This window comes from Monodelphis domestica, chromosome 2 (assembly GCF_027887165.1).
Source record: "Monodelphis domestica isolate mMonDom1 chromosome 2, mMonDom1.pri, whole genome shotgun sequence".
NCBI classification, from domain to species: domain Eukaryota; kingdom Metazoa; phylum Chordata; class Mammalia; order Didelphimorphia; family Didelphidae; genus Monodelphis; species Monodelphis domestica.
The window spans coordinates 203106342-203130873 of record NC_077228.1 but is presented as its reverse complement, the minus strand read 5'-3'; the positions used below and the strand labels follow the sequence as shown (position 1 = coordinate 203130873).

General features: G+C 38.7%; 1 long non-coding RNA gene across 3 annotated transcripts; it reads left to right on the top strand.

Moving 5' to 3' along the window:
* Positions 1–339: 339 nt before the first annotated feature.
* Positions 340–21889, top strand: LOC103092801 (uncharacterized). 3 transcript variants are annotated; one of them, XR_008916385.1, is made up of 3 exons: positions 340–414; positions 21246–21442; positions 21596–21889. It is a non-coding gene; the product is annotated as an uncharacterized LOC103092801 (long non-coding RNA). The 3 variants fall into 3 exon arrangements; XR_008916384.1 differs by lacking the exon at positions 340–414 and adding an exon at positions 10931–11083; XR_008916386.1 differs by lacking the exon at positions 340–414 and adding an exon at positions 11409–11427.
* The last annotated feature ends 2643 nt before the right edge of the window (positions 21890–24532 follow it).

Below are 24532 nucleotides of genomic sequence, written 5' to 3'. Positions count from 1 at the left end.
AAAAAAAATCCAGGGCCAGATGGACTTACAAATAATTCTACCAAACATTTAAAGAATTAATTCTAATATTACATAAACTATTTGCAAACTAGCAAAAAGCAAGATCTTACCAAATCCCTTCTTTGAAACAAATATGATGTTCAGACATGAAACAGTAGAATCAATAAAGAAAAAGAAAATTTAGACTCATATTCCTAATGAACATTGTGGCAAGGAAAGGTAAAAGTAGCAAGAGTATGATTGACAGGCCTGGATTCTGAGAGCTACTGGGTCAGGATTCTAAGCTGTTGAAAGGAGCAGTTTTTCAACTGTCAGTCTGGAGCTGAAAGTGAAGCCTCACAGGTGAAGATCTGATCTCTCCTGGACCCTCCTGGACAGCTTGCAAGCAGCCTCTTTGAATACCATCAAACAAGGGTGAGAGGAAATTCTCCATACCCTTTGGTGGACAGAGTGGAAACTTGGAGGAACCTCTCTTTCCTGGGACATCGGAAGACTCAGCAGGATTACTGTACCTGACCCACCAAGGACTCTCTGTGTGTGAGAAATCTGGTTCCCTGTTGGACTTATCCTTAGGAAACTTAAGTATTTAGTTTAGGGTAGTTAGACAGTGGGTTTAATAACTGGGATAAGTCAGATGCAACCTCTTCCCCTTATCCTCCTTTCCCTTTCCCTTCTTTGTTAATAAATTCATTTTATTTATATGTGATTCTTCCTTTGTGTATAACCTTCCTTTCCCCTTTCCTAAAAATCATAATAACAACATAGATGAGAAAATGTTAAATTATTAGCAAATAGATTAAAATATCATATCACAGATATTATACACAATGACCAAGTTGGATTTATACCAGCAATATAGGGTTGGTTTATTATAAGAACTATAAACTTCATTAATCATATTAATAATAAAAACCTTATTATGTTGTTAGATGCAGAAAAAGTTTTTGATAAAATATTTCTGCTTTAAACCCTAGAAAATACAGAATAAATAGACCTTTCTTTAAAATAATAAATGTCTATCTGAAATCAGACTAATGTGCAATGGAGATAAACTAAAACCTTTTCTTTAATGTTTCTCCCCCCCCCCCCCCATTACAAGTAAAAACAATTTTTAACATTCTTCTAAAAAATGTTGAGTTTCAAATTCACCTCCACTCTCCTGTTCTCCATCCTTCTCATCCCTCTGAGGGTTTCCTGAGATATTAAGAAATCTGATAAAGATTTTTCATGTGCAATTATGTAAAACATTTTCCCATATTAGTCATTTTACAGAAGAGATCTCAAATAAAAAAAAAACAGAAGGAAAGTGAAATATAGTGTGTTTTGGTTTGCAATCAGACTCCATCAGTACATTCTCTGGAGGCAGATAGCATTTTTCATCATGAGTCTCTGGGATTGTCTGGGATGTTTTTCAGAGAATAACTAGACCATTCACAATTGCTCATCAAAAAATATTGCTGTTACTGTGTATAGTGTTCTTCTGGTTCTGCTCATTTTGCTTTGTATTAGTTTATGTAAAATTTTCCAGGTTTTTCTGTAATCATCCCCCTCATCCTTTCTTATAGCACAATAGTATTTTATTACAATCATATGCCACAACTTGTTCAGCTATTCTCCATTGATGGACAGCCTCATAATTTCCAATTCTTTGCTGCCACAAAAAAAAAAAAAAGCCATGATAAGTTTTCTTGTATAAATACCTCTTTCCTTCTTTTTTGCATCTTTTTGGGATATAGACTTAGTAATGTCATTTCTGGGTCAAAGAGACTACACAATATCATTTGGACATTTTTGTTCCTTTGGACATAGTTCCAAATTGCTTTCCAGTATTGTTAGATTTGATCACAACTCCACCAACAAAGCATCAGTGTCCTAATTTTCTCATATCTGTGGGCAAGCCTGCAGTCGGTTTCTTTTTTTTTACCAGAAAGCCAGAGGGACTCAGGGTGGAACTGTTCCCCTCTCCCACTCCATACAAGCCTGAGGACATTCCTCACTTAACTTGCCTGTCTGGGGTAAGAGGAGGGTGAGATGGGGGATACAAGGGAGGGGCGGGGCATGGCACTGGGTCTGGGGGGTGGGGCAGGGGTGGGTCCTAGCACTCCATCTCTAAAAGGTTTGTCATCCTGAACTAGGTCTGGTCCCTGAGGGAAGAGGTTTAGGCTTTAGTCAGCAAAATGGAATCTCTATCTTAATTTTTACTTCAGAGTAATCTACCTCCACTCTCTCATCTTTCTCCCCTTCTCCTTTCTGATTAATAAAGCATTCAATCCATAGCCAGATGCATATTTAAAAATGTTAATCCCATTATTAATCTTAACATCTCTAGTTATTTTAAATGGTATTTCTTTTTCTATCTCTTGCTCCTGGGCTTTGTTGGTAATATGTAGAAATGCTGATGATTCTGTGGGTTTACTTTATAAAGTGGTTAATTATTTCAACTAATTTTTTAGTTGCTTCTCTAGGATTCTCTAAGTATACCATCATAGCATCTGCAAAGAGTGATAGTTCTGGTTCTTCGTTGTTTATTCTAATTCCTTCAGTTTCTTTTTTTCTTATTGCTATAGTTAACATTTCTAGTACAATATTGATTCATAGTACTGATAATGGACATTCTTGTATCACCCCTGATCACACTGGGAAGGCTTCTAGTTTGTCTTCATTACAGATAATGCTTGCTAATGGCTTTATGTAAATACTACTTATTATTTTAAGGAAATCTTCATTTTGATTATATCAGTTGAGCCTACGCATAAGCAACTAATATTTTTCCAGTTGTTTAGAAATGACTTAATTGTGTGAAAAGTGTTTTGTAACTGTGTTCATATAATTCCTGTGTTTGTCCTGGCAAGTAGGCCTTTAGGTATTTTATATTATTTGGAATTATTTTATTTATTTTATAATTAAAAAAAAATTTTACCAATTACATGTAATAATAAATTTCCACATGAGTTTCCAAAGTCATATGATTCAAATTGTCTCCTTTCCTCGTTCCCTCCCTATTCCTGGAGCTGACAAGCAATTCAATCTGGGTTATACATGCATTATCACACAAAACATTTCCATATTGTTCATTTTTGTAAGCAAATAATCTTCTAAAACCAAAATGTATATTCAAATAAGTGAAAAATCATATGCTTTCATCTGCATTTCTACTCCCACAGTTCTTTCTCTGAATGTGGATAGTGTTCTTTCTCATAAGTTCCTCAGAACTGTCCTGGAGCATTGTATTGCTGAATCTATTACATTTGATCATTCCACAATATTGCTATTACTGCATATGTTTTCTAGGTTCTGTTCACTCTATAGCAGTTCATGTAGGGCTTTCTAGATCTTTCTGAAATCATCCTGCTCATTGTTTCTTCTTTTTTTTTAAACCTTTACCTTCCATCTTAAAATCAATCCTGTGTATTGGTTCCAAGGCAGAAGACTGGTAAGGGCTAGGCATTGGAGGTTAAGTGACTTGCCCAGGGTCACACAGGTAGGAAGTGTCCAAGGCCAAATTTGAACCCAGAACCTCATGTCTTTTTTTTTTTTTTAAATTAAAAAAAAATTTCCCCTCCTGTCTTACTAGGCCTGGCTCTCAATCTACTAAGCTATCTATCTGCCTACCACCCCCTCTTCCCCCCCCCCCATTGTTTCTTACACCACAATAGTATTCCATCACCATCATAAATGACAATTGATCAGTCACTCCCCAAGCAATGGACATCCCTTTAGTTTCCAATTCTTTGCCACCACAGAAAAAGCAGCTATAAGTATTTTTTGTACAAGTAGGACCTTTCCCATTTGGTTTTTTAATTTTTTTACCTCTTTGGAATACAGACCCAGTAGTGGTATTCATGGATCAAAAGATATGTATTAATTTGTAGCCCTTTGGGCATAATTCTAAGTTATCCTCCAGAATGGTTGAATCAGTTCACAACTCCACCAATGCATTAGTGCCTCAATTTTGCCACATCCCCTCCAACATTTATCACTGTGATAGAGAGAAATGGGCAAAAACCAGGAAAACCAGAGATTCAAAGAAGATGAACCCAGGATGAACAGATGAAACTTTCCAGATCCAGTGGGGGAAGGGAGAATTCCATGGAAGGTTTCAAAAAGCATAAACAGCTAGCCAGAACTGTTTCTGGGCTTCACTTCTTTCTGGCCAACCCCTCTGAAAGGAGGAAGGCAGAAGAATTGCTTTGCTTTTACCCCCCTACCTGGCTGAGCTGAATAGAGTTCTGGAGCCCATTGAAGACCCCTGCTGAATTATAACTATTTTTCCCTCAAAAGAAGTCAAACCTATTTTCTTAAAGAGATTTTGAATTAAAATAAAGCTTTCAATAAGTGATAGTAACAGAGTTAGGGAAATGCCTCCATCCCTCTCTCCCTATCTTCTTATTTCCTTTCCCCCAAGAAATCAATTAGATCTTTAATTACAGAAAATGCCCTCAGAACTTTGTAATAGGAGGGAGAAATTTCAAAGACAAAGAAGAAGGTTTGGGAGGGGCTGACTCACCATCTGTTAGGTCAGACTCCATTAGGGCTGTCCAGCAGAGAGAAACAAGAAGGAAGTTGCTACCTTGAATTCAGTCCTTTACATCAACTTGTTTCTTGGGTCAGCATCATTCTAGTCCCCCCCCTCTGTCTCTCTGACTATTACATCACTTTCTTTTAGTGGTACAATGGCCAATCTCCTAAGTGTGAATTGGAACCTCAGAGTTGTTTTCATTTGGATTTCTCTAATCAAGAGCAATTTAGAACATTTTTCATACGATTACTGATAGCTTTGATTTCATCATCTGAAAATTGTTTATATCTTTTGACCATTTGTTAATTGGGAATGATTTGCATTCTTATAAATTTGACTTAGTTCTTTATATATTTGAAAAATGAGACCTTTATCAGAGTATTAAAAAATTTCCCAGTTTGTTTCCCTTCTTATTTCGCTCACACTGGTTTTGTTTGTACAAAACTTTAAAAATTAATGTACTAAAAATTATTCATTTTACATCTTGTAATGCTCTTTATTTCTTGTTTGGTTATAATTTCTTCCCTTCTTTATAGATCTGACAGGTAAACTGTTCTATGTTCCCCTAATTTACTTGTAATATCACCTTTATGTCTAAATCAGATACCTATTTTGACTGTATCTTGGTATAATAAGGTGTGAAATATTGATCTATACTTAATTTTGACCATACTGTTTTTCAATTTGCCCAGCAGTTTTCATCAAATAGTGAGTTATTATCCTAAAAGCAGGAATCTTTGGGTTTATCAGAACACTAGCTAACTGAGGTAATTTACCCCTAATTTATTCCATTGATCTACCATTCTGTTTCTTAGCCAGTACCAGATTTTTAAAAATGATTATTGCTTTATAGTACAGTTTAAGATCTGGTACTGCTAGGCCATCATCCTTCACGTTTCTTTTTTTTTTTTCATTTAGTTCCCTTCATGTTCTTGACCTTTTGTTCTTCCAGATGAATTTTGTTACCATTTTTTCTAGTTCTATAAAACAGTTTTTTGTTAGTTTTATTGGTATGGCACAAATAAATAAATTAATTTAGGTAGGATTATAATTTTTATTATATTAGCTCAGCATGCCCATGAGTAATTAATGTTTTTCCATTTGTTTAGACCTGGCTTTATTTGTGTAAAAAGTGTTTTGTAATTGTGTTCATATAATTCCTGTATTTGTCTTGGCAAATAGATTCCCAAATACTTTATATTGTCTAGAATTGTTTTAAATGAAATTTCTCTTTCTATCTCTTGCTTCTGAACTTTGCTGATAGAAATGCTGATTATTTTGTATCCTGCAACTTTGCTAAATAATTACTTCAACTAGCTTTTTAGTTCATCCTCTAGGATTCTCAAAGTATATCATATCATCTGTAAAGAGTGAAAGTTTAGTTCCTCACTGCCTACTTTAATTCCTTCAATTTCTTTTTCTTCTCTTATTGCTAAAGCTAGCATTTCTAGTACAATATTAAATAATAGTGGGGATAATGGGCATCCTTGCTTCACTCTTGATCTTATTGGGAAGACTTCTAGCTTATCCCCAATGCAGATGATACTTGGTGATGGTCTAGGCTAGAAACTACTTATAATTTTAAGGAAAGTTCCATTTATTCCTATGCTTTTAAATGTTTTTAATAGAAGTGAGTGTTATATTTTGTCAAAGGCTTTTTCTGCATCTATTGAGATAAGATAGATTTCTATAGCCAACTAAGTGTTTATGTTATTTCTTCTTTGAGCCAAATCCGATGATAGCTTGCTACCCCTTCCCATCTTCCCTTTGTAACCGCGAAAAATGTGGGTTTCAAGACTGTGAATTGCCAAAACTGTAAAGATAATTTTTAGTGTCTTGACTTAAATAAAAAATAAGTGGTCGCCATGGGAAAAATTCCCAAATATGAAAATACCCAAGTCAGCTGGGTTTTATGGAGATTTTAATTAATACAAATGAAGGAATTTAAGGGAAGGGAGAGAGAGAGAGAAAGAGAAAATAGTAGGAAGGGCCTAGACCATTTGGCCTCAAAAGAAGCATGAAAGAGTTATTACAATGGAAGGTGTGAATCTTAAAAATTGCTCAGACTATACCTTAGAAGATTTGGTTAAGCTATTCCCCTATTGTAACAATGGAGGTACTTGATCAGGAATGTATTGGGAACTTTAAAATTACTCCACTCTGCTCAGACAGTGCCTTAGGGGAAGGTAAAGTTGCAAATTCCTGATTGAACAATGGAAAGTCTCCAACTCATACTTATAGTGAAGCAAAAACCCTAAGCTTGGTGGTCTATTTTAGATCTAATACAAAAAGGTGATAAGTACTTATGAAGGTTAAATTAATTACTAAAAGGTCAAGCAACTTACAAAGGGCAAGCTTAGCAAAGAGATGTGAAATACTCAGAAGATATAATCTAATTAGAGAAGATGATAACAAAAGAAGATGTGAACTAAGAATGGACAGTCCTGGGGAAAAGCATCTACTATGATTGGTAGATGTGAAAATTTAGGGGAGGTGACATAAGAGAAAATTTCGTTAAAAGGAGAATTCAGTTCAGTTTAGAAGCTGAATTGGAGTTCTGAACTCAGTTCGGGAGTTCAGGAGTTCAGTGGAGGACTGGAGTTTGCTTGGGTCGATCTTGTGATGAGTGATAAAGCCTGACTCTCTCTCCCTTAAGGCTCAGGCCTAGGCCATTTTGGCCTAGGCCCTTTCTACTATTTTCTCTTTCTCTCTCTCTCTCTTCCCTTAATTCCTTCATTTGTGTTAATTAAACTTTCCATAAAACCCAGCTGACTTGGGTATTTTCATATTTGGGAATTTTCCCATGGTGACCACTTATTTTTAATATAAATCGAGACACTAAAAATTATCTGGCAATTCACAGTCTTGGTAAACCATATTTTTGTGGTTACAGTAAGAATATAAACAGTTTGATCTTATTGAATCTCCTATGATTTCTTTTTCCTTGTTATCTTATGTGTGAAGATGAGATTAACTCTCCCCTGCCCATTTTTAGATTTGATCACTAGAAGCATATATACCCTCACTTACACTTGAGTGGGGGAGATCTGTGACCCACATGTGCAATAGTGGGTGATGAATCAGAATTGACTGACTGCCCCCTGGGCAGTCCTGAGCAAAGCTTTAGCAGCAATTGGTACACGTAAAATGGAAGGAAGTCACAGGAAGTGACAAAAAGGAATGGTCTTTAAAAATGCCAAGAACTTCCTGTGAAGAGTCTTTTGCCTTCAACTTGATCTTGAAGGAGCTCCAGCTTAAGACCTCAGACTGGTCTTGAATTTTTCCTTTAGAACTACCATGTGGGGTGAGTGAAAAAGTCTGATTCCATTCCTGAATTTTCTGAAGAGAATAGCCTCAGAAGAGACCTACCCTCTTGAGAGAGGCTTTGTGCATCCCCAGGTCCTTGACTCAAGGCTGAGACCCCTATGGCTAAGGACTAATTAGCCCTGCCTGGGTTGAGCCAGGGGTCAGAGCAAAATACTTATCATGTAGGCTAGATAACTTACCCTATTCTCTCTCTGATTTTCTTACTTTCACTCTTTCTATATTTTATAAATAAATTGCTAAAAAAAACAATTTTGGAATTGATTAAATTCTTGGAGACCCTATTCTTAAATAATCTAGTCCAACCTTTTATATTAACCCCTTGCATTTCTGGCCCTTACATATGCTTCTCTTGGATCTTGTATTAGAGATTCAAATTTTCTATGCAGTTCTGATCTTTTCATTAGTAATGTTTGAAAGGTCTCAATTTTACTAAATATCCATTTTCCCCCTTGAAGAATTATACTCTTTTTTGCTAGGTAGGTAATTCTTGGCCACAATCTTTTCTCCTTTGCCTTCCAGAATAATATATTCCTGGTCCTCCAGTCCTTTAATGCAAAAGCGGTTAAATCCTGTGTAACCCTTATTGTAGCTCCACAGTATCTGAATTGTTTCTTTCTGGTTGCTAATAGTGTTTTCTCCTTAACCTGTGAGTTCTGGAAATTGACTATAACATTCCTGGGAGTCTTCATTTTGGTATCTCCTTCTGGAGGTAATCAATGGGTTTTTTTCAATTTCTATTTTACTTTCTGATTCTAGGATATCAGGGCAGTTTACTTTGATAATTTGAAATACAATGTTTAGGTTTTGCTGTTTTTTTTTTGTGGCTTTCAGATAGTCTAATAATTCTTAAATGATCTCTTCTTGATTCATTTTCTAGGCCAGTTGTTTTTCTAATGAGAAATTTCACATTTTCTTCTATTTTTTTCATTTGTTTGATTGTTTCTTGATGTCTTGCAGAGTTATTGGTTTCCATTTGCCCAATTCTAATTTTTAAGCAATTATTTTTTTCAATGAACTTCTGTATCCCCTTTTCCATTTGACCAATTCTACTTTTTAAGGAATTATTTTCTGCAGTGGATTTTTATATATCTCTTCCCATTTTTTTGTGTGCTTGCTTTACCAAGATACTGACTAATTTAATTATTTTCTTGCATAATTCAATATAACCAAAATTATTTATTTTATATCTTATAATGTTCTCTTGTTTTGTCACAAAGTCTTCCCTTCTCCAAAGATCAGCCTGGAAACTATTCTGTGTTCCCCTAATTTGGTTATAGTATCACTCTTTATGTCTAAATCATATATCCATTTATCTTGGTATGTGAAATGAACTGTTTTCCAATTTTCCCAGCAGTTTTTGTTAAAACAGTTAGTTTTTATTCCAAAAGATAGGATCTTTGGGTTTATCCGATTGCAATCAGATTGCGAAGGTCATTTACCCCTGAATATTGTGTATCTAGTCTGCTCTATCGATCTCCCCTTCTATTCCTCAGCTAGTACCAGATTGTTTTGATGATTGCTGATTTATAGTACAGTTTGAGATCTGGTTCTGCTAGGCCTCCTTCCTTTATGTTTTATTTCATGAGTTCCCTTGATATTTTTCACCTTTTGTCTTCCAGATGAACTTTGTTATCTTTCTAGTTCTATCAAGTAATTTTTTAGTATTTTGATAGATATGGCACTGAATAATTAAATTAGTTTAGGTATAATTGTCATTTTAATCATATTAGCTCTGGCTACTCATGAGCAATTAATATTTTTCTAATTGTTTAGATCTGACTTTATTTATGTGAAAAATATTGTGCTCATATAATTCCTGGGTTTGTCTTGACAAATAGATTCCCAAGTATTTCATATTGTCTGGAGTTATTTAAATGGAATTTCTCTTTCTGTCTCTTGCTGCTGAACTATACTGGTAATAAATAGAAATGCTGATGATTAATGTGGATTTATTTTGTATCCTGCAGTTGTACTAAAGTTATTAATTATTTCAGCTAATTTTTTAGTTGATTCTCTAGGATTCTCTAAATATACCATCATATCATCTGCAAAGAGTAAAGGATTAGTTTTCTCATTGCCTACTTTAATTCCTTCAATTTCTTTTTCTTCCCTTATTTCTAAATCTAGCATTTCTAGTATGATATTAAATAATGGTGGTGATAATGGGCATCCTTGCTTCACTCCTGATTTTACTGGGAAGGCTTCTAACATTCCCATGCTGATGGTTTTAACTAGATACTGCCTACCATTTTGAGAAATGACCCCTTTATTCCTTTTTTTAAAAAATAGGAATGGGTGTTGTATTTTGCCAAAAGTTTTTTTTTCTGCATCTGTTGAGGTGGTCGTGTGATTTCTGTTAGTTTTGTTATTAATCTGGTCAATTATGCTGATAGTTTTCCTAATATTAAATTATCCCCGAATTCCTGGTATAAATGCTACCTAGTCATAGTGAATGATCCTTGTAATATATTGCTGTAGTATCCTTGTTAGTATTTTATTTAAAAAATTTGCATCTATATTCATTAAGCAAATTGGTCTCTAAGTTTCTTAGTGTTTTTACTCTTTCTGGCTTAGTTAACTACTAAGTTAAGTATGGTCATGTGTGGATGAGATTCAGTGTGTAATTCTCAGAGTAGTTTAGCTTGTAACCCCAATTCTTAAGAACCCTTAGTGTAACTATTTCTTAGACTAAAACTGCCTGATCCCCACCCCCACCACATAAAACTTCTAGTTTTCCTGACCTATTTTCAAAAACCTTGAGAAGAGTTTATCTGTATCCTAAATCCTGGGAAGAAAGCCAACTACCATATAAGCTGAATGAGGGAAAAGTACAGTGAGTTTCAAAAGTATCATTATGGTCCCAGCCTGGGAATCCCATTATAGTCACGAGTTTTTCTGTATCATGAGGGGTCTTTAGAGGTACATAATGTTGAAAATCACGAGCTCAAGACTGTAGATATCACAGCACCCCACCTCCCCTACCCCTTATCGGGGATTGGACAGAGGGGAGGAGAAGAATCTTGTGTGAAGATTGTTATAAAAGTCTGTGATTATATCTAGAAGCAGAGAGCACATTTTTACTCCTAGCAAGCCACTTGATTGGGCAGAATCCTTTTCCTCCCCTTCCCCTCCCTCTTCCTTACCCCCTGCTGTCTGATGTTTTCTCTGAATAAAGCCACTTTTCTCTGCCAGCATCTTATCAAGTCTCCTGTCTGCTCATTAGAGTGATTTCTCAGGGTAAGAGTCTCCCCGGAATTCCACTCTACACTGTAGGCTTCCTTCTCTGTCTCTTTTCCCAAATAGTTTATAGAGTATTGAGAATAATTGTTCTTTAAATGTTTGATAGAATTCAATTGTGAATCCACCTGGCCCTGGTGTTTTTTCTTACGGAGTTCATTGGTGGTTTATTCAAATTATTTTTCTGAGTTGGGATTATTTAAGTATTCTGCTTCCTTTTTTGTTAATCTGGGCAATTTATATATTTAAAATATTCATCTATTTCACTTAGATTGTCAGATTTATTAGCAAATAATTAGGGGAAATAGTTCCTAAAGATTGCTTTAATTTCCTCTTCATTAATGGTGAGTTCACCCTTTTCATTTTTGATACAGATTATTTGATTTTCTTCTTTCATTTTAAAATCAAACTAACCAATATTTTATTTGTTTTCCCCCATAAAACCAACTTCTAGTCTTGTTTCTTAGTTCAATTGTTCTCTTACTTTCAATTTTATTATTATTAATTTGTCCTTTAGTTCTCCTTTAATTTCTCCTTCATTAATTTCTCCTTTAATTCATAGGATTTCTAATTTAGTCTTTCATTGGGGATTTAAAATTTGTTCTATTTCTAGTTTTTTTAGTTGCATGGCCAATTCGTTGATCTGCTTTTTCTCTATTTTATTGATGTAAGTGTTTAGAGATATAAAATTTCTCCTAAGTACTGATTTGGCTATATCCCATAAATTTTGATATGTTGCCTCCTCATTGCCATTCTCATTAATGAAATTCCTGTTTGTAGAATTTGTTCTTTGACCCACACCTTTTTTATTTTAGAATTATTTAGTTTCAAATTAATTATTGACTTGTGTTCCCATGGATTCTTTTTGATTATAATTTTATAGCCTTATTATCTTAAAAGGATGCATTTATTATTTCTGCTTTTTTTGCATTTGGTTGTGAAGTTTTTATGCCCTAATACAAGTTCAGTTTTTGTATAGGAGTCATAGACTGCTGAAAAGAAGGTTTCTTTCTATTTCTATGCTTTCTATTCCCATTCAATTCTCTCCAGAGATCTATTAGGTCTAACTTTTCTAAAATTTTATTAATTTCTTTTATTTATTTTCTTGTTTATTTTTTGGTTTGATTATCTAGATCTGAAAAAGGAAAGGTGAGGTCCCCCATTAGTATCATTTAACATCTATCTCCTCCTGAAGATCATTTAATTTAATTTCTTCTCTAAAAAATTGGAGACTATACCATTTGGTGCATATATATTAAGTATTGCTATTGCTTCATTGTCTATAGTACCTTTTAGCAAGATGTAATTTCCTTCTTTATCTCTTTTAATCAGATCTATTTTTGTTTTAGCTTTGTCAGAGGTCAAGATTGCTACTTTTGCATTTTTTTACTTCAGATGATGTTCAATAAGTTCTACTCTAGTCCCTTACCTTTACTCTTTGTGTATCTCCCTGTCTCAAATATGTTTCTTGTGAATAACAAATTGTAGGATTCTGGTTTTTAATCTATTCTGCTATCTGCTTCCATTTTATGGGTTTGTTCATTCCATTCCCATTCATAGTTATGATTTATGTTTAGATATGTTTATTCCCCTCTACTTCATTTTGCCCTTTTGATTCTGCTCTTTCTCCTTTCACTCTTTCCCTCCTCACAGATGTTTTGCTTTTAATAACCACCTCCCACTTCCCTCTCCCTTCTTTGACTCCTTCCCTTCCCCCCTCCTTTTCCCCTTCCTACTTTTTTGTAGGGTAAGAATGGATTCTATATCTGAATTAGTGTGGTTGTTATTCTCTCCCTGAGCCAGTTATGATGAGAGTAATTTTTATCATTGCCTGTCACTACCTCATCTCTCTCCCACTGTAATTGTTTTTTGGAGCCTCTTTAGGTAAGAGAATTTGCCCCATTCCACCTTTCCCTTCACTTTTCTCTGTGTAATCTTCTTTTTTCACCCCTTGATTTTTTTGTGAATATCAGATCATCCTAATCAGCTTACTCCCAAACCATCTGTCTATGAATATTCCTTCTAATTGCTCTAATACTGAAAAAACCCAACCAATTTTTTAAAAGTATGACAAATATCATCTTTCCATCTAGGAGTACATGCAATTTGACTTTATTGAATCCCTTAAATTTTCTTTTTCTTATTTACTTTTTTAGATTTCTCTTAGGTCTTGTGTTTGGACATCAAATTTTTTGTTTAGGTCTGGTCTTTTTTTTTTATCAGGAATGCTTGGAAAACTTCCATTTTATTAAAATATATCCCCCCATATGACTGAGGAGAGACTCTAAATGAACACTCTAATGCAAATACCAACAAAACAGAAATGGGTTCGAATCAAGAACATATGTGATACACAGTGGAATCATGTGTCGGCTATGGGAGAGGTGGGGGGGGAGGGTGGAAAAGAAAATGATCTTTGTTTCCAATGAATAATATTTGGAAATGACCAAATAAAATGTTTTAAAAAATATATCCCCCTTAATATATACTCAATTTTGCTGGATAGGCAATTCTTGGTAATAAGTCTAGATCTTTCACCTTCCAGAAAACCATATTCCAAACCTTTCAATTCTTTAATGTGGAGATTCCCAAGTCCTATGTAATTCTGACTATAACTTGATGGTATTTAAATGATTTCTTCCTGACTACTTTATAGTATTTTCTCCTTGACTTGGGGGTTCTTAAAGTTATATCCCTGGGAGTTGTCATTTGAGGATTTATTTTGGGAGGTGAAGTGTGGAATTTTTCAATTTCTATTTTACTCTCTTGTTCAACAATATTAAAGGAGTTTTCATTGATAATTTCTTGTATTATGATTCTAGGCTTTTTTTTTTTAAGTCACAGCTTTCAGGTAGACTAGTAATTCTTTTTTCCCCCCATTTGAATAAGTTTATTTGGTCAATTTAGAACATTATTCCTTGGTTACAATAGTCACATTATTACTCTCCCTCCCCTCCACCCACTCTTCCTGCAACCAACACGCAATTTCATTGGGTATTACTTGTGTCCTTGATCAGAACCTATTTCCATCACATCCTATTTCCATGTTGTTGTTTACACTAGGATGTTAATTTAGTCTACATCCCCAAACATATGTATTCAAGAAGTTGTTTTTCTTCGGTGTTTCTACTCCCACAGTTTTTCCTCTGGATGTGGATAGTAGTTTTTCTTGTAGGTTCCTCCAAATTGTTCAGAGTCTTTGCATTGCCACTAATGGAGAAGTCTATTACATTCGATTGTACCACAGTGTATCAGTCTCTGTGTACATTGTTTTCCTGGTTATGCTCCTCTCACTCCGCATCACTTCCTGGAGGTCGTACCAGTCTCCATGGAACTCCTCCACTTTATTATTCCTTTGAGCACAATAGCATTCCATCACCAACATATACCACAATTTATTCAGTCATTCCCCAATTGAAGGGCATCCCCTCATTTTCCAATTTTTTGCCACCACAAAGAGTGCAGCTATGAATATTTTTGTACATGTCTTTTTCCTTATTATGTCTTTGGGGTACAAATAGTCCAGTAATTCTTCAGTTGTCTATCATAGATGTATTTTCCAGTTCAGTAATTTTTTTAATGAGATATTTCATGGTTTTTTTCTGTTTTTTTTTTTAAATTCTTTTGATGTTGCTTTATTTTTTCTTGATGTCTCATGAAATCACTAGTTTCTAGTTGCCCAATTCTAATTTTTAAGGAATGATTTTCTTCCCTGATCTTTTGAACCTCTTTTTTCATTTTGCCAATTCTGCTGTTATTTTCTTTTTCCATTGCTTTCATTTCTTTTCCTTAGTTTTCTTGTTATTTTTGAAATCCTTTTTGAGCTCTTCTACAATATGAAACCAATTCATATTTTTCTTTGAAGCTTTTCATGTATTTTCATCGCTTTCACTGCCCCCTTTTGTGTCTGTGCCCTGTTCTTCTTTGTCTCCATAAAAATTTTCAATAGTTCAGTGTTTGGGTTTTTTGATGTTTGCTCATTACTTCAGCCTTTTTTGTTGACTTTCACTTGTATCTTAAAGGGGGACTTTGTTCTCAGGGTGGGAGGAGAGAGGCATTGCCTTAAACTTTAGTTCTTCCTTGCTGCTATCCTTAGCTCTATTTCTGAGTTTCTGCAAGTTTCAGTTCTTCCAAAGTATATGATATCCTGTGGACTGAGATCTCTGAAAATCACTTGCCATTGCTGATTCAATTACCTCCTTGGACTGCTGATGGCTTGTAGACCTCAAAACACGGAGAACTTCCTTTTCTGGCTCCAAGTCTCAGGCTTGGGCAGGGGCTTTTGGTCTCACTCTGGGCTTGATCAGGTCAGAAACACCATGGATTGTCCTGCCCTAGGGCTTGTAACTTTGCCTTCAGCTTTAGTAGGGGCTAATTTCCTCAGGGCTCATATAGGCTAGTGCCCTGGGGACTGTGTTGTGTTGGAGCTTGGGGCCTCACTCTGTATTTACCCAGACCAGATGTCCCAGACAGACTGTCTCCTGCTGAGGTTCAAGTCCTCACTACAAGCTTGAGCTAGAGCTCCCAGCCTTGCTCTGGGCTTACACAGATCAGGCATGTATCACAGACTGCCTTGATCTCAGATTCTGGACCTCATTGCAGGCTTGTACTGGTGTTTGGTCCAGCTCTGGTTCAGATTCCAAGGAGGAGACACACATAGTAATGCAATACACAAGAGGTACTTTATTCAAGCTATAGCTTGGGTCTCCACAAGAAGCAGAAGACCCTGAACATTGCAGAGGTCTGGTTTATATAGAGGGGCTAGGGGTGGGGTCGTCTTGAGAATCAGGAGCCAAAAGTGAAGACACATCAATCTTCGTCCCTGGTACCCAGATGTTTCCTTTTAACATATGGTCTGGCTAGTGACCTAGGTCAGGTCAGTGAAACCTGAAGTCTTGAGATAACATATCCTTATGGCAGTACATAAATAAGGACATGGTAGTTTTAGTTCTTGGGGTCAAGGGGCCCCATTAGGGTATTACCTGGAGGACAATTTCCCATGATATCAGTATGTATCTTCACTGGGGCTTGAAAATCTAGGTTCCACTGCTGTTGGCCTAGGCAGGATCTCAGGGTCTGGGCACTGGCTTGGGCCCAGGGTAGATATGGGGTAGGAGTAGGGGGCCTGCTGTTGGCTTGAGCTGGTACACCTTGGTGTATACTGCTTGCTGGGCTCCCCTCTCACCCCAGTGAACTAGATCATCTCTGCCTACCTTCCAGGTTGCTGTGCATGAAATTTGCTTCACTTTGTCTCTTGATGGGTTCTTTCACTCCATTATTCATTTTGAGGCATTATATTAAGGTTGGTTGGAGAGGATTCCTATGGTGGTTCCAGTTTTCCCTGCTTCTGCTCCACCATCTTGGGTACATCCTCCCTTCCCCACTCTCTTCCACAATTTTTAGGAAGTCACTAAAGGTAACTAAGTGAGTTTAAATCTAGCCTCAGACACTTACTAGCTCCTGCCTCAGTTCCTTTGATTGTAAAATGGGAATAAAAATAGTAACTACCTCAGGGGATTGTTATGAGGATCAAATGGCATAATAGGCATAAAAAGTGCTTCATACTGTGCTATATAAATAATTATTCTTTTACTATTATTTCAACAAGTGGGTTGGGGGACTCAAAGGAATCTTGTCACCTCCTAAGAAAGAATTTTCTAAGGAATATGGTGATTGAATGAATTGATTATGTGAATGGGCTGACTGACCAAGGGGACAGTAAGCTTCCCATCCTCAGAGACCTTTTCAGGCTAATCATTTGTTTTAGATGGAGTACAGGGGATTGACACAATTTAGGCTGGATCATAAGACTTAGTGCTTGTTGTGACTTCATATATTATCTAGTCCAGTCCTCTTGTTTTATAGGTGAAAAAACACTGAGGCCCAGAGGCTCAATACCTTGCCTGTGGTCACACAGGTAATAAGTATCAATGCTAGGATAGAAACTTAGAGGAAAGTATATGGATCTTGAAGTCAGAATTGATCTGTGTTCAAATGCTGATGTTTTTTTTTTTAACTCTTACCTTCCATTTTACAATCAATATTAAATATCAGTTTCAAGGCAGAAGAGCTATCAGGACTAGGCAGTGGAGGTCCAATGACTTGCCTAGGGTCACACAGCTAGACCAGAGTTGAATGGGAGTCTTGAAAGACTCCAGAGGTAGCTCTCTATCGCTTGAGGCACCTGGCCTCTGTGACCGCAAAAAATATGGGTTTCAAGACTGTGAATTGCGCAAACTGTAAAGATAATTTTTAGCTTCTTGATTTTATATAAAAAATAAGTGGTCGCCATGGGAAAAATTCCCAAATATGAAATACCCAAGTCAGCTGGCTTTTATGGAGATTTTAATTAGTATAAGTGAAGGAATGAAGAAAAGGGAAAGAGACAGAGTAAGAGGAAGTAGTAGGAAAAGGCTAGGGCCTAGGCCTTTCTCTTTAAGAGAGAAACTAAGTCAGTCTTTAATCACTCACCACAAGATCTTTCCAAGCAAAACTCTAGTGTCCAGAGACCCAGCTACTCCAACGAGTCTGAGCTCCAATTCAGCTACCAAAGCTGAACTAATTGAACTACCTAGAACTGGTTCAGACAGCTCCTTTTAAAGAGAAATTTCTCTTGTGTCACCTCCCCTAAATTTTCATGTCTACCAATCACAGTAGATGCTTTTCCTAAGACAGCCCATTCTTAGTTTTTAGTTCTTCCCTTCTCTGGGTAGATTATATCTTCTGAGTACTTCTCACCTTTTTGCTAAGCTTGCCCTTTGTAAGTTACTTGACCTTTTAGTGATTAATTTGACCTTCATAGGTATTTAGCACCCTTTTGTATTAGATCTAAAAACAGACCTAGTTTAAGGTTTTGGCCTCACTATAAGTAGGAGTTAAGTACCTTCATTGTTCACTAAGGAGTTTTACAACTTTATCTTCCCCTAAAGTATGCCTAAGTATGGGTGGAGTAATTTTAAAGTTCCCAATACATTCCTGATCAAGTACCTCCACTGTTTAAATGGGGAATAACCTTAACCATAACCTTAAGATAATGTTCCAAGGTAGAGTCTGAGAAATTTTAAGATTCACACCTCCTCTACTGATTGTCTTGTTTTGAGGGAAAAGGGTTCAGTGACTTGTCCCAATGAGGTTGGAATGATTCCAAGCCCAGGACTCTATCCACTACTGCCCTTGCACATGGTACTTTGCCATGTGACTTGTAGCTGAAATCTTCTCCACATATTGTCTCCTATGTGAGGACGTGAGCTTCTGGAGAACTGGCACTGTCTTACTGGTTTGTTTTTGGCATCTTGAGTGCTTAGCACACTGGTTTCCACCCAGAATACAATAAATCAATACTCTCTTTATTCATTCAACTGTGGATGTAGCAGGTTCCTCCTCTTCCTCACTACCAAATGAAGGTTTATTCTGCAGAATACTGAGCTATCTCTGTCTTCTGAATGAGAGAGCTAGAAGTTGGGAGAGTAAGGGCCAAAGGGGAAGGGGTGGGAGAGGATAAGGGGAGGTTGGGAAGGAGGTGGGAAAAGGGAGGGGTGGTCAGGGACAGAGGGAAATGGGTTCAGGAGGAAGGAAAGAGAGTTCAGGGGAGAAGGGAGGGGAGAGGAAGGGCAAGGGTTCAGGGGGAAAGGGAGGGGAAGGGCAGGGGATTGGGGAAGGAGAGAGGGAGAGGAGGGAGAATCAGGGAAAAGGGAAGGAGGTGATTAGGGAGAAGGGAAGGGGTTAATGGGAAAGGCTGGGGAAGGGGAGGCAGAGGTCAGAGGAAAGGGAAGGGGGAAGTGTCAGGGGGAAGAGTAGAGGTTGGGCAGATGGAGGCAGAGATTGGGGGAGGAGAAGTGGGTCAAGAGGAAGAGGAGGGGAGGAAATCAGGGGTAAAGGAGGAAGTCAGAGGGAAGTGTCAGATGTGGGGATGGGAGGAGGTAGGGGAGAAGTGGAGTATAAGAGGAGAGGGGTCTGATATAAGGGTATAATGGGGGATCAGGGAGAAAGGGGAGGTGCATTCAGGAGGAAATGGAAGAGGAAGGGGTGGGCATGGGTGGAGGGTGGGGCTGAAAAGGAGTAGAGGAGGGGAAGGGGGGATCAGGGAGAAGGGGAAAGGGTTAAGGAAAGGAGAGGAGGAGAGAGAGAGAGAGAAAGAGAAGAGTAGAGAAGAGAAGAGAAGAGAAGAGAAGAGAAGAGAAGAGAAGAGAAGAGAAGAGAAAAGAGAAGAGAATGGTCCACAGTTATCAAACCAAAGGTCTTCCCCATGGATCTATCTCATCAGATTGATGGACTCCTCAAATTTAACAGGAACATAGAATGAAAATTGGTCAAAGACCTTCATATTCCAGATGAAGAAGCTGAGGCTCAGAAGGTTGTGAAGAACCCATGGTCATACAAGTAATAAGCAATAGAGCCAGAACCTTTTTATTCCAAGTCAGACCTCTTTCCACAGGGTCCTCAACACCCTTCTATTAAGTAAACTTCCAAATGCTTCTCAAAAATTAGTTGTCATTGTTTTGTCAACTCTGATGTGTAGTTAGCATTTGTATAATGCTTTATAGTTTGCAAATTGGCTGACAAATATTATTTTATTTTATTCTTATAACAATCCTGGAAGGTAGGTACTACTACTACCATAAGTAAGAAACTGAGGCTGAGAGAGTTTAAGTGATTTGCTCAGGGTCACACTGTTTGCAAGGGTCCAAGGCCAGATTTGAACTCATGTGTTTTCCTTTCTTCCTCCTTCCCTTCTTCCTTCCCTTCCTTCCTTCCTCCCTTCCTCCCTCCCTTCCATATTTTCTTCCTTCCTCCCTCCCTCCCTTCCTTCCTTACCTTCCTTGCTTCCTTGCTTCCTCCCTCTCTTCTGACCATCCTTCCTTCCTTCCTTTCTCCCTCCCTTTCTTTCCTTCCCTCTTCCTTCCTTCCTTCCTTCCTTCCTTCCTTCCTTCCTTCCTTCCTTCCTTCCTTCCTTCCTTCCTTCCTTCCTTCCTTCCTTCCTTCCTTCCCTCCTTCCCTCCTTCCTCCCTCCCTCCCTCCCTTCCTTCCTTCCTTCCTTCCTCCCTCCCTCCCTCCCTCCCTTCCTTCCTTCCTTTTTTCCTTCCTTCCTTCCTTTCTTCCTTTCTTCCTTTCTTCCTTCATTCCTTTCTTTCTTTCTTTCTTTCTTTCTTTCTTTCTTTCTTTCTTTCTTTCTTTCTTTCTTTCTTTCTTTCTTTCTTTCTTTCTTTCTTTCTTTCTTTCTTTCTTTCTTTCTTTCTTTCTTTCTTTCTTTCTTTCTTTCTTTCTTTCTTTCTTTCTTTCTTTCTTTCTTTCTTTCTTTCTTTCTTTCTTTCTTTCTTTCTTTCTTTCTTTCTTTCTTTCTTTCTTTTTTCCTTCCTTCCTTCCTTCCTCTTTCTGCCTTTCTTTCTTTCTATGTTTCTTTCTGCTTTTCTATCTTTTTTTCTGCCTTTCTTTCATTCCCCCTCCCTTTCTTTCCTTTCTCCCTCCTTTCCTCTCTTTCTTTCCTTTTCTTCCCCCTTTCTCTCTTAAACTTTCTTCTCTAACAAAGAAGGTCAAGGACTTATCAAATACATTGAAGTGACTTGCCCAGGGTCACCCAGATAGAAAGTATCTGATGTTAAATTTGAACCGAGGTCCTCCTGATTCCAGGCCTGACACTCTACCCACCATCTAGTTACCTCAATCTCATGTCTTTCAGACTGTCTAACTGCAAGTCCAATGATGGCTGATATTCTATGAGTATCTTAGGCTCTCCTCCAGGATCATTATCCTGGGGTTCATGAACTTACTTGTTTTGTAATATTTTGGTAACTGTATTTTAATATAACCGGTTTCCTTTGTATTTTATTTTATACATTGAAAAACATCCTTCTGAAAAGGCATCCATGGGGTTCACCAGACTGCCAAAGGGGCCTATGACACAAAAAAGTCTAGCAACTTCTGGGCTGCATGGTATTTAGTTACCTTTAAATATCGGAAGAGCTCTCAAGTAGATCAGGGTCTTCATTGGTCAGTTCAAGAGGGGAGGAGAAGATAAGTCATCATATGGGTTGGTTTGGAGGAAGGTCATCTGACCACTTCATAACCAGTCTGGCTAGAGCACCCTTTCTCTTTTCTTGCTCATGGTAAGAGGGAACTTTGAGGTCTAGTTGACATCTATTCTGAAGTCTCAATCTCTTTTCAGATGACTACACCTAAGCCCTGGTTTTGCTGGTTTTCCCTTCTCCTCCTGGCTTGCCTGCAGGTCCAGCTGGTGTCAGCAGGCATGGGACCTAAAGAGCATGAACTTCCTCTGTGGCCAGGCAAGAACGCCAGCCCCATTGCACTCAAGCACTACTGGGATGTAATGAACCAGTTTTTGGACGAAGAAGAAAGGCTGGAGTGAGTGTGTGTCTGCGTGTGCATGTGTGTGTGTGTGTATCTGGGTATCTTGGGGTATGTTTATCTGTGTTTGTTTCTGAGTGCCTTTGGAACTAACAGACTCTAACTCTTGTTCCCCTTTTTCTTTCCCCCTCTACTCATGCTGAAACTCAGAGCCCAAAACACAAAGAAGAAACCAGTGAGTCAGAAGTCCAAAACTCCCTTGCCCAACAAGAACTCCAGAAAGACCTGACCCCACCAAACCTCTGGTGTCCATTCTTTCCTCTCATAAGAAGTTCCAACACAGAGGCAAGTGGCCCTCCAAGTTTCATGGGTGGCACCCAACCATGCTATCCACCCTCTTCCCCACAAGGTCACAACTTCCCACCAGCCCCATCTCTGACAACACTCATGAGAACATCTGATTCTGTGACTAGAAAGTGACACAATAAAATGGAATCTCTGGCAGGTTGACTGGACTTCTTGTGGAGCCTGTCTCCTTAGAGAGGAGAGTCAGAGGGACTGGGGGAGTTCTTGGAGGACACAGAGACTGATCTTTACCCTCTGAGCCCTTACTGAACTCAGTGTAAGGGAAGGAGCACTGTTTGGGAGCCAGACGACTTGGATTTTAATTCCTTCTCTTTCTAAATTGGAGTATGGGTTGAGGAGGGGGATGGCAGAGGGGCCCCCAGGGAGGTGAAAATTAGGGTTGGGGAGGACCTGGATTCAAATCTAGCTGTGTGATCCTGGGCAAGTCACTTAACCCCAATTCCCCCACCCTTGTCTTTGTGCCTTAGATTGTTACTAAGACAGAAAGTAAAGGTTTAAAAAATCTGACTGTAGCTACTTCCTAGCTGTGTGACCTCAGGAAGTCACTTCATCCCCATTGCCAAGCCCCTCCTACTCTTCTGTCATGGAAGCAATGCATAGTATTGATTCAAAGATGGAAGGTAAAGGTTAAAAAAAAAAAGAAAAAGAATCAATAGGTTTCCAAGGCAGAAAAGTAAGGGTTAGCTAGGCAATGGGGGTGAAGTGACTCACCCCAGGTCACACAGCTAGTAAGTGTCTGATGCCAAATCTGGACCTAGGACTTTATGGCCTCTAGTTCTGTTGCTTGATCCCCTGAGTCACTTGACTGCCTTGGGCCTTCTTCACCTTAACACCCGAGGCATTTTTCCAGCTGGGAGAATCCCCATATCAGCACATTTGGGAAGACTCATGATGGGGAACCTAAGGCACATGTGCCAAAGATGGCAGACAGAGGCCTCTCTGTGGGCACACGTTGCCCCCAAGAATTAGTTACCAGAAAGGCAGAGGGACTCTGCAGAGCTGCTCCCTTCCCCCTCTCCACCTCACCTCTCTGTCCCTCTGCCCAGCAACCCAATGGAAGTGCTTACTCCCTCCCCTGAGCGGAGCATCCAGACCACTCCCTTCCCTTTCTCCCTCCCCTGTGTGGGGTAAAGTGGGGAGCTGGGGTGGGGTGGCAGGGTATGACACACAGTTGGTGGGTGGGGAATGTCACACAGAGGGGGTGGGGACTAGCACACAAAAGGTGGCAGGGTACAGCACACAGAGGGGTTGGTGTATGGCATGCCATCTCTAAAAGATTCTAAAAGGTTCACTATCACTGGTCTAGACTCATCCTTACTGGATCCTAATGCTTTTCTCCAAGTGATCATTTCAGTGTCTGGGGTGCTCCATTCCCAATCCTGCCCCATCATCTTTAACTTCTTTGCCTTTTTTACTCAAAGGGTACAGGAGTGGGCAGGGTATCCTTGTACCCTCTTCCTGGGCACTTACTGAAGTACCCAGTTATTTGATCCCAAGGATGAAATGAGACCAACAATGTAACACACAGGAGAGAGTTTATTAAACAAACTGCAATTTGGGCTTAGCACTCTAAACATGACTGGCCCCAAGTCTGGGGCTTGCAGGCTTTTTATACACTTTTGTGGTAGAGGAAGTGCACAGGAATTCCTGGGGTGGGGGGAGTGAACAGGAACTCCTGGGGCTGGGGTCCTTATCAGTTAGGATTTTTATCAGTTCCTGGAAGTGGGGTGTGACAGGTATTCCTGGGCTGGGGTCCTTATCAGTTCCTAGCATATTCCAGGTAACTTGTTCTTCATTAACTTGACTGCAGGGGCAGGGAGGTCAGGGAGAAAATAGGTTCCAGGGCTGGTCCTTCATTCCCCACTTCTGCTGTACCTGAGGAATCTTCCTCATGCGACCATATCATCATAAGGGGAGTCAGTAGGAGTCAGGGTTTGATATTGCTGGTGAAGGACCATAGCTGGACAGTATTAATGCAATCCTTGATGAAGGCTACTAGGTGAACTAGCCCCGTATGATCAGTATAAAAGCAAAGAATAACATAGGTTCCTTTCCATTGAGGCTGGAGGTTCCCCTTCCTATACTTAGAGTCATTAGATGTGTTAGGCCATGAGTCATGAGGATGCAAGGGAGCAAAGGAATTTCCCTGACAAAAGTCCGCCCGAGTTTCTGGGGCTACAATGCCCATGTCATCTCCCCTCCCCCACCCCAAATAGCTAAGGGAAAAGGGGTAATGGTCTCAGTTTTCTGTAGCTTCTTCAGAGCTGAGAATGGTTGTAGAGCTGCCCCTGCCTATTGTCAGGAGAGAGAGGTATTGACTATAGGCAATGTCCAGGGCTTCAGGCTGGAATGGTTGTTGGGGTTACAGTGACATCTGGGTTACTCCCATGAGTGCTTCTACCCTAGAAGAAACTAGAGATGTGACAAGGTTACAAATGCAAGGTCCACATATCCCACAGGGGAGTAGCCAAAACTTGAACAGGGAGGGAAAGGCTGTGGACATATGGTCTTTAGGGGTGTGTCCTCAGTGAATGCCTGGGTCCTAGGTATGTGGGAACCTGCTTGGAGATCTGAAGGATGTCTAGCAACTGCTTCCCCTGATTTGCAGACAGGTCACAAGGGGGAGAGTCAGCCCCTAAGATAGAAGTGTAAAAACTAGGACTGGGGCAAACACTAGAATACCAGATAGAAACAGAGAAAATTAGTACAATAGGAATTGATATTACACATTTGCATTTGGGTATCTTAACCAACAGACTTCTTCAGAAACCATCTTCTGAC